General features: G+C 39.0%; 1 long non-coding RNA gene across 1 annotated transcript; it reads left to right on the forward strand.

Annotated features, from left to right (window-relative positions):
* On the forward strand, positions 370–9,024 carry LOC110396926. The gene is made up of 3 exons (XR_002437369.1): positions 370–508; positions 3,981–4,083; positions 8,831–9,024. It is a non-coding gene; the product is annotated as an uncharacterized LOC110396926 (long non-coding RNA).

Here is a 10,612-nt window from a genome sequence, read left to right on the forward strand (position 1 = left end):
AGCATTCTTGAGTGGTACTGTGTGCCATTTTATTTGGAGGAACAGCTGTAAGCTTAAATCAAGAAATTACTGCAGGATGACTGGAAGCTAAAGTCACATCCATACCTTGAAATCCATTACAGATGGTGGTGCTTTATGAACAGTGAATTTCATTGACGTGAGCAAGAAAAACAAGCACAAATACCTATCTGTGCTAAAGCTCACTATGGAGAAGCTCTGTGATGAAAATCAGGATAGTTCATCAACAAGATTTCCTGGTTTGTGACCTGTATCAACCATTGTTTGAGCCCTTCAACACTGATTTAGGCTAACCAGTTTCCTGTGAACTTCATTCTCAAACTGCCCTTTCTTCCTTGTCTCCCCACAGGTGCAGGCTTTCCTGAGGAATCGCAGGGAGGAAGAGCTATGGGGACACCTTGCAGGCAAGATGTGAAAATGACTTCAGCAGAGCCTCTACTACTTCAGGACACAACTGGGCTGGGCATGCTTCCAGTGAGCTTCATCACAGGTGCTTTATTAGCTCAACTTCTCATATAGAGTCTTCTAGGTCAGTCCAGCTGGTAATATGATGCGAGCAGCACAAATTCTGGGCTAGCAGCTGCATCCAGCCCACGGTCCTCAGATGGCCACTCAGTCTGTGTAGGGATGTTTCATCTCACAAGCCAAGTCACTCAGCTGAGGTGCTCTTCAAATCCCTACTGAACTCTGAGAGGTTCTCAATCAAGAAAATATCCTTAGATGAAAGATAAAAGGTAGCAAATTAAAAAACCTGTTGTGCATCCTTAAAGAGAAATTTTGGTGAGAAGTGATCTTGCAGGGCTGCATTGAGCACCCAAAGCCATTACTAAAAATGTTGAAAACTTGACTTATTTTTCAGGTAAGGGTAAAGATTTTGCCTCAAGGCTATGTTCTCTGGCATTTGGTTCACTTTATTGATTCTGCTTGATTTATTTACTTTCTTTTAGGTATTTTTGTTTAGGATTTATATTCTTTTTTGAGTACTATTGTATGGGTAGGAAAGGCCCTATCACTATCTTTCAATAGACTCTTCATAAGTTATTTTGTTGTGGATGAAACAATATAATACTGTAATTATTTAAGTATTGTGTCAAAGCTTTCTGTATGATAGCTGGATTAATTAATAAGTAAATTTTCAGAAGCTGTGACCCTATCTTAAATTAATTTAATTTGTGTAATCCCAATGGCTGCTTCCCTTATTTTATATGTATTCCTTCTGCTTTAAATTATTTTTCGAATTTCGGAGAAACAGAGAATAAATATCTTTAAGTTACAGAGATGTTCCATTCATTTCCCTGGAACTTTTAATAGGATTAACTTAAGTGGGCTTACAGCCAACATTGTAGTTTGGCTGAATTTCTTTCCGGGTGGGGGGGGAAGAGGTATCAATTTAAAGGCATTTCCTAACATTTTTAAGGTTAATTGTTAAATTAGTTACTTAATGTACATCTAAATGGTGGGTTGGAGTTGAAACATATTCATATATGCTTGTGCTCTCAAAAGATAGAAAGTTTAAATTATTTTATAAGAAGATGTAGGAAAAAAATAGATTCTGTTGGATTGCAGGATGTAACAGCTTTGCAACTGTTCTGAGGATTTACCCCTCTCCTAACTTGATTTTATCTAAACAGAAAGTTCACTAAGCATTAAAGAACAACAAAAGACAAAGATAACAGCAAAGCATTCATGTACTTGGAGGGGTTACTCTGTGGATATACATTTTCTGAATGTTGAAAATCTGATTTATATGTGCAGGGATTGGGATTCTTGACACAGCTTTCATTAGGAAATCAGTTAATGGTGTTGATATAATTGGAATTATTTTTAGTCAGGATTTGAAAGATGAGGTTGTAGCAGCCTTAGGAATTAATCCAGAGTAATGACAATATGCACAATGTATTGTTGCAAAAGAGCTTGAAGACAGCAACACAAGTCAAGCACCGAATAAGCACTCAAAGTTTGACACACTGGCAGAATAGGTCAGAATGAAAGTACATGCAAGAAGGTAACAGAATCTAAGCAGCAAGAAACAGACGTTTAAAATGTCTTGAGTGCTAGAAGAAAAATCTAGGATTCTTCTGTAAAGGGAAGGTACAAAAAACAGAAGAGAGGGAGATTTGTCAGCATAACTACTTGGCTGGTAAGAAATATGTTGGACAAATAAGACTTTATATGAACAGGAAAGGAACTTATGGCACAAGTTTTAGGTTCCAGTAATTAAATAATTGCAGTAATCATGTTCTTAGCTTGAAACTCATAAACACAGAGCACTACAGCAATGAGAGAGGTCATCAAGAGCTGAACAGAACAGTCCAAACAGGTGAAAGGTGCTGAAGAGAAGCCCCGGGCCAGGGACAGAAGAATGATTTGGGGACAGAGACTGTTAGTAGCATTTGTCAGAGTAAGGTCCTGGGGATGAAAACCAAAACAACTATATCAATCAAGCTTTCTGTTTGACATGATATTTTAAATGTCTGATGAGTTTCAGAAGAAAGAGAGGGAGACTGCAGTGTATCTGGAGGAATGAAGATGAGTGAGTGTTCTGTGAGTCTATATTGAAGCTTTAAGGGAAGATTGCCCTGCTAAAATGGAAAGACAATTGGCAGGAGTAAAGAAAGTGTGAGATCTTAGAGGGAGCTGAATATGCAAGACCACTGTTGACAGAATGATGCTATTTAGAACAAGACGAGAAGTACAAGATGTTACAAAAACGCAAAGATGTTCCTACTGCAAATGAAAAAATACATGCTGAGATGTTTTGCACAACTGTGAATACCGGGAAACAAATTGCGAGGGAAAAATCTACTGAATTATCTCTTCATTGTTTTTTTTTTTTTTTTTTTGAAACTGCAGTGCATATAAGCAACCCCACAGAGAACATATTCATAGGTGCAACGTCTTCTGCAAACAAGAAAATAACAGTGGAAAGAACCTCATCATCCTATACCCTGAATCTGTCTTTCTGAAAAGTAATTGTGCTGATTATGTAGGGAGACCGGGACTTGTTTTACTTCCCATCTCTGCTTACGCCATCATGATATTGTGACCTACCCATCCCAAAGTAAAGTGTCTGCACTTTCTGGTCTTTTTTTCTGTTAGCGTCCTCCCAAAGGGTCCCTGGAAGCTTGCTGTCAAACCTTGATGTGTGCCTGAGGAGAGGCTCCTGGATACAGTATGGCCTCTTCAGCACAACTTTTCTTCTCTAAACTCTTGATGTGTATGCCCTTGGGGCACAGAGTTTTCATGCTAGTCACAGAGACTTATCTAAACTGTACTATGGCCAGCCCTGTAGAAGCTGTAGGCCAATATCTGTCATTGAATGTGCCTATCTGTTGACCACAAAAGGAGGTTAAAGTTCGTCTTCCAGTCTGGCAAATGCTATTTACGTTATGTGGAATGAGATTTCCTGTGACCTGCAAAGAAATACTACCAGCCATCCCAATAACTTCATGGAAAAATACCAGAGTATTGTTTTTTAAAAACCAAATAAATGAAGTGCTACTCCTAAAAACAGAATGGTGCTGAGCATGATGTACTTAGAAGCAGCCAGTGGAAAAAAATAAATCTAAGATGAAGGACCAAAGAGCACTCCAACTGATGCTTACAGATATTCTTGTATGAAGATTTAAAACAAAGAAAAACCAAAAGTGTGGACTGCAAAGTTTTGAGAGATTTAGATGTACTCATTCTTGTAACCATGTTCCACACAGGTTTTAAGCCAACCCATACTTTTCAGGCCCTCTTCAGCTTCAGTCTTAAGTGACACAGCATACAAAGCCTGGTTTTTTAGCATTTAATTGCACAGGATACAAAAAGGACTCCTTCAGACACCATCCGTGACAGCTGACAACTCATGACAAAAGTTTTAGGTAAAAATGAAAGCCTACCATTTTTATTTTTAAAAATAAATGCATTCATCTTTGTTACTTGTTACAAAACACCATTTTTCTGATGTTTTTCAGCTTGGCTCACGAGTGGCCCTGCAACCCTACCCCAGCACCATAAGCAAGTGTCACTGAGTTCAATCTAAGGAAGTCCCCAGGCTGCTCCTACTCTGAGAAACTGGTAAGGCTCCCGCCTCTAAATCTATTCCACAGGAAAGTTAAATGTAGAAGCTGAAGCTTAGGGCTGGTGTGCTGTCTCAAAGTGGTTACTTTTAGATACAGGCACTGACGTCTCTGACTAAGAAAGAATTAGGCTTACCCTTTTAAAAAACTATTTGTTTAAGGAAGCCTTTGGCCTTCATATTCATAAACCAAAGGCTGAAAACAATGTCAAGCTGATGCTCAGGACTCAGTTCAAACAAGACACTTTGCAGTTTCAGGATGAATGCTCTCCTGCAGCAGCTGTAAAAAATCACCGAAAGCATCTCTCCTAGCACTCTCGAAGACCATTATTAGTGTACAGAAAACAGTTATTAGCCCTAAAGCCTCTCTTCCCTCACTTAATTTACTACCATGTCTTCCCCAGGGCTCCTGCTGCCTGTTTTCTCAACTTTTAAAGAAATAGTACACGTCTCCATAGATGTCTTTAAACTGGCTCTGTGATTGCCTGTGTATTACAGCTTCAGAGGCTCTGTGCCTCAGCGCTGGATTCAAGAAGATATCTGATTTTAGATTGTTCCAGGTCAGATGCTACAAACCTCTCCTTATATTTTCACTTAGCCCAGTTTAATCTTTGATTAAAACTTTCTCAGCTTGCATCAGGAGATTACAAAATTACACTAAATTGACTAAGCAGGGGATAAACCAGCTTAACCAGGATTGTCTTTCAGTGGCCTTATGCAGACCAATTCAAAATCAATTTAGGTAGATGGTTATAACGTTTCACTGAAGAGGAACACAAGTAAGGATATGTAGTAATCCTTCTAATTTGAGGCTAAATTACTACAGGAGCAAATGCCTTATTTTAGCAAGGCAGAGACACAGAGAATACACTCTGAGCAGCTGCCTTTAAATGACAGAAATGTGTAATTCCCTAGTTAACTCTTTGCCAGTTTTCTTCCTGCATGCACCAGACCCAAGGTAGTCTGCTAACATACATATTCCTCACACTGCAGTATATTCTATCCATGGGGGGGGTGGCATCTGGAAATTACTGCTGGCAAAAGACATGGGTAGAGGTATTAAGGACGTGCAACAATGAAGAGTAGAACAGAGCCTGTTATGGACATCCTATAACAGTGAAGTTGTCAACAAAGAGAAATATGAAGACATCATAATGAATCTCTTGGGTAACATATTTTGCATCATTAGTATCTTTGTATTTCAGTATATTTCTAATTGTGTTTTATATGTCTCAATTAAAAATGTAGGGTCAAGGAATTTCTTATATAAAAGAAACCGTAGAATCTCTCTGCCGGTTAAGCTTGCAGTATTAGCTGGTACTCATGATTCTCTGCCTTTAACATTATGAGGCAGTATGAACAAGGAAATTGAGTGGCATAGTCCTGAGTGGATCAGGAGAACAAAAAATGTCTTTTTTTTTCCATTTTCATGATTTCAAAATGAATATGAAATGCATTCAGCTTACAGCATCTACTCACACATTTTGAGATAACTGCGGAATTGATTATTACAACATTGTAAGTTTAGTTCTCAAGATAACTGGCACAAATGTGTTTTACTGTAAGTGGCAGGACTTTTTATTTTTTTAAGAAAAAGAAAACACAGATATAATTCATCCACATTGCCTACAATCCTAAGTGAATTTGTGAAAGGAGTGTTCCAGTACCTGTCTGTTTAAAATGATGTCTCAAACACTGAGGAGTGATATTTCACCATCTTCTGCTGAGTGGTTCGTATCAGTGTCCCATTCACCATCTTTAGCCCACTGCCCTCTGACAATTTATAGAGAGAAAGTCAAATGCCATTATCAGCAGGCAGAATTCCTTTAAAAAAACTGGGAAAATTTCATTCAAGAGATCTTCAGTAATGCATAATTTTCATAGAAAGGATTTTGTTTAAATGTGACGTTTATGAGGTGATTCAAATTTTGCGTCTGGGCATTACAGCCAGCTGATGGTTTTCAGAGATTTTACTCAGGTTTTTAGCTGGTGTCTGTCAGGAGGTCCACCATGGCCATACTGCATCAGTGCTCTACATGCAGCTTTCACAGAAGTGTCTTTACCCTTTCTACATCCTTTATTCAGTTCATGCAAAAACCCCAACAATACCAGCTACAAACTCCTGAAATTGATAGGTGACTTAATTAGGAGGTCAAAGGGACAGCCTGTTTTCACAAAGAATGACTCTGACCCCACAGTGTTTTTGCCCTGCTTCAGGCTAAATGGGTGCACATGGTTTGGATGGACTCCAAGCGATAGTCTAAAAGCTGCAACATGCTCTCAATGACTAAGAAAATATAACAAGCGCTGGTACATTTTTGCTTCATTTGTTTTACGAGGTATCATCTGGTATGGAGTCCTGTCAGTTCCAATAGTGTGACCTGCATGGTACCTTTTAAACCATACCTTGTGTGATAATTTCCCAAGATTTGCAGCATACACTACAATATACAAAAATTATATATATATATTTACATGCAGTATATAAATTTCCCATCACATCCAGGTAGAAATAATCTTCCAAAAAATACTAATGCTATTTTTGTTGGCAATACGTGATGCATTTCACTTATCTCTGTAGGTGAGTAATAATAAGCACTTATATAATACTTTTATGATTTTCATTTCCTTCTGTATTTCATCCTCTCTTAATGCAACACTTTACCTCAAAGTGGAGAATTGGAGGTACTGGAAATCTGTGTAAAATAGCAACCTGAGCGCATCATGAATCTAACTTTTTCATTTGAAATGTAAGCTAAGTGGGCACTGTTCTGATCTCTTTTTTTCTACCTGAGATGATCCCTGCTGAATTCCACTGACTTGTATGTTATCATCACCACAGCACACAGCATTTCAGTGAACCACAAAGGGTAGATATTACAGCTCAGGCAAAGCAAGCTTGTGGTATTGACATACACATGCTCCCAGACTCAGAGCCAGAAATGACAGGGGATCACCTGGGAGCTCTTTGTACAACAATTCACTGGTATTAAAAGTATCAGAGAGGAAGGATCCACAAGAAATAAAGTGTTTTTCAAGACTTCTGAAATGCTTTCCTTTGCTTTCTTTTTCCTAAAGGACTGAAAGCAACCACATTAAAATTTAAATAAGAATCGTTTCACTTTATGTGCACCTCCACGTTACTGTATCCTTCAACCTTGGCTGCTCAAAGGCAGTTTGGAGTGTAAATCACACTGATTTCAAAGAAAGGTGGGCACCAAAATAGGTTTGCAAATCTAGACCTCACTGCTTTTTCAGCAGCACTGTTTGAAATGGATGGAAAAGGTGGAAAGAGGCCACAACAAAAAACAGAATCCCAGATGGTTTAGATGAGCAATGCTAAACTGTTGTCAGTTCGCCCATTTACACCAAAAGAAAATGTGATCCTTTGAACATGAACTGAGTCTTCAACACCAAACAGAATTTACCGCTTTCCCTGCAGAGAGCAATAGCAAAAAAGCCACACAGGAGGAGTGGGAAAAAAATCTATTGTTTTCAGATAGCACTGACTTCATTATGAAAAACTAAGTCTCATAGCATTGGTTGTCCTCATTAACTGTTTCTAAAAGCAAATGTGCAATTAGATTGGTTACAGCCTGTCATTTTAGGTATGATTCTTTATCCCATTCTACACTTTATCTGATGCTTAAACTTTAAAAAGTAATTCTCAAAGAAGCATTACAAAATCTGTTTCCATAGCTGTGGAAAGTTTCAAAGGTAACTGCTGGTGATACAGTACACTATTACTTATCACTCAACTTTACATGTTAAGAAAATAATCGTCTCAACTACATCATACAATTGAAATTGTTTTCTAGTTTTCCAAAAGTAAAGAATTTATTATAACTGTTTTATTAGTCACCTGTTAGCACCTATAAACCTATCACAATGGAGACCCTGGGATTAAACTGTAAATGAGTAGTTGAACAGTCTACAGCACTTGTCTGGGAAAGGATGATCTTCATTAATTACTTTTTTATCCCTTTTGAGACAGAAAGTGTAGAGCTCTGGGTCCACAGGGAATGCAGCATTCTGCATACTTCACCAATTTTAAAATGAGCTAATTTATAACAGATAATTCAGCAGACATGCTGTGGAAGTGAGATTTGCACTGCAAGTTATTTTGTGAATTAATTCTTTACTCTTTTTTTTTTTTGTCGTGACAATCTCATAAACAATGATGTGTTAATATCACAGAAATCTTTTACCACCATTCACTATGTTGGCACTGGCCTAGTTCTATGGGGAAGCAGTAGATTTTCTCACAGAGAACATGGTAATTTGATTAAAAATTTACTAAATCCAACAAGGTTATTAACTTAGGTGGTTTCCAGATAAGGAAAAAATACAGATTATAAAACTGCTTTATAAAATGACTCCTGCAGGTAGGGGCACCAGCAGAATGCAGTCCATGAGGTTCTCCATGTAGGAGATGCCCCATGTAGTAGGGCCTACAATTGCATCTGTCCAGGGAGTGCTGGTAGCGTGAGGAGGGTTTCCTGCTCCTTTTCCATGCTGTTTCCGAACAGAAAAAAATATTCTGATTCTCTACGTTCATTTTAGCTAATGATACAGAGAGTAAAGCTTGTAGAAGGATCACATACATTGCAAGTTATATTTACAACTAGATATGTCTGCAAGTAAAGGTTTCTGGCCAGGAGTCTTAAAGAAAGTCCTCTTTGTGTTCCACTCTTTCAGGTGTTTGGCAGTATACTGATATCTGATTTCTCTCCTCTTCTTTTTCAGCACTTCTGAATTTGACTCTGTGAGCTGAAGGTGACATAATGTACAGATCAACGATAAGTGAAAGAAATTCAGCAGTAAGAGAAGCTTGGAGATAATAAAAATGGCAGCAAATAATCTGGCCCAAAGGAAACAGCAGGCATTTCACAGGTATTTAGAGCAGTGTATTGTCTTCAGTTCTCCCTCACCGTGATACACTGTGGCTTCTTGTTTATAATCATACTGCTGATTGACATGATATAAGTCAGGTAGTATGTTTTAATTTCTTTGATAAGTATTTTGGAAACAATATATTACATCAGGGAAAATACATTGTAGAATAATGGTTGGACTTGATGATCTTGAAAGTTTTCCAATCTAAACTATTCTATGCTTCCATGCAGCTGCCACTGCTAACAGAAGCAAAGCTATGCCTCTTGTGTACTTTTTGAGATTTAAAAAAACCCTCGAGATTACAAACCATCAAATACTAACTGAGTAACATCTGATTGGGAGGATAGAAAGGAGTAACTCCAAACCATGCCTTTGCACTGAACAAGCTCCTCTCACAGGCAGACATCCCTGCAGCCAGCTTAGATACTCATCAGATTTGGCTTTAAACCCTTTGAGGCTCCTTGACTATTTCTGAGGACTGCATCACTTTACAAGGCAATAAGGCCTTCTGAATAGCAAGCATACATCTCTTTCCTCCGTTTGCATTGTATTATCCTGTGTTGAAAGGTTACTTTCCGAATTCTCTGTGAGTTGTCATACATGCAGTATTTGTACACCACTGCTAAGCTTCCTCCCAAGTGCCTTTGCTTATGAGAGTCACAGAAAGAACCTTAAAGTTCATCTTACTTATGCCTTCACCCACACAAAACAATTCCCAGTGGTATATAAGTGCTCCACTCAGTTCAATTTAAAAAAAAATTTCATGCAATAAGTTTTCTGTTCCTTCCCTTGAGAAGCTATTTCACAGCCTAACAGAGCAGCATGTCCCTTGGACCTTATGAGCTAAAAATTCTGTTCTAAGTGAGGAGCACAGTTCCTCCCTCACACAGGGTTTGATTTTTCCTGTTCTATTTGCTTCCTAATTAGTTTTCTCAGTGAAAGAGCAGAAGGACCTTTGTGGCAACAAGAGAAAAAGAAGTCCTCTAGGATTACACCTGCCCAGGTGGAGAACTGCCTGGGAGTGCCTGGAGTGGGCAAAACAAAGCAAGCAGCAATGAGCAGGTGGCCAAAAGGCAGCTTGCCTGAACCATTCTCTTCTCCAGAACTGTACACAGGAACAAAACAAAGGAAAACCCAGAACAACTAAACAAAAAGTGGAGGTGATGAATAGAATTCTAAGCTCTAGCTTCTGTGACTGTGAAGCAGCCTCCTACCATTACCATACTGGGACAGCCCAGGAACTTCTCCAAGTTTCTCTTCAGCTGAAACCACCACTACCAGGTTGCAGGTTTCAAAGACACCTCAGACACTCCTGACAAGCCAACAAGGGCTAACAGCCCACTTGTTGCTGAATTAGAAGTCCCCACAACAGGACATAATGTCTCCACAATGGGTCACTTCATCATTCAGAAGCCTTTCCTCTTAACACCTTGGTTTCTCTCTCTTCCTGTCTGCAGTGACTCCTCCCAGGCCACAGGCACTCTCCATTTCTGGATCCCTCTCACTTCTCCCTTTGCAGACCACTTTGTCCACTTTGCAGACACTGCACTTGCCAGCCCAGCCTGCCTCATTGTCCCTCCCCAGGAGCATTTGCTGCAGCACCAGCAGTGGCTACACCGCTGCTATCAGGAC

Source organism: Numida meleagris, chromosome 3, assembly GCF_002078875.1.
Source record: "Numida meleagris isolate 19003 breed g44 Domestic line chromosome 3, NumMel1.0, whole genome shotgun sequence".
Lineage (NCBI taxonomy): Eukaryota > Metazoa > Chordata > Aves > Galliformes > Numididae > Numida > Numida meleagris.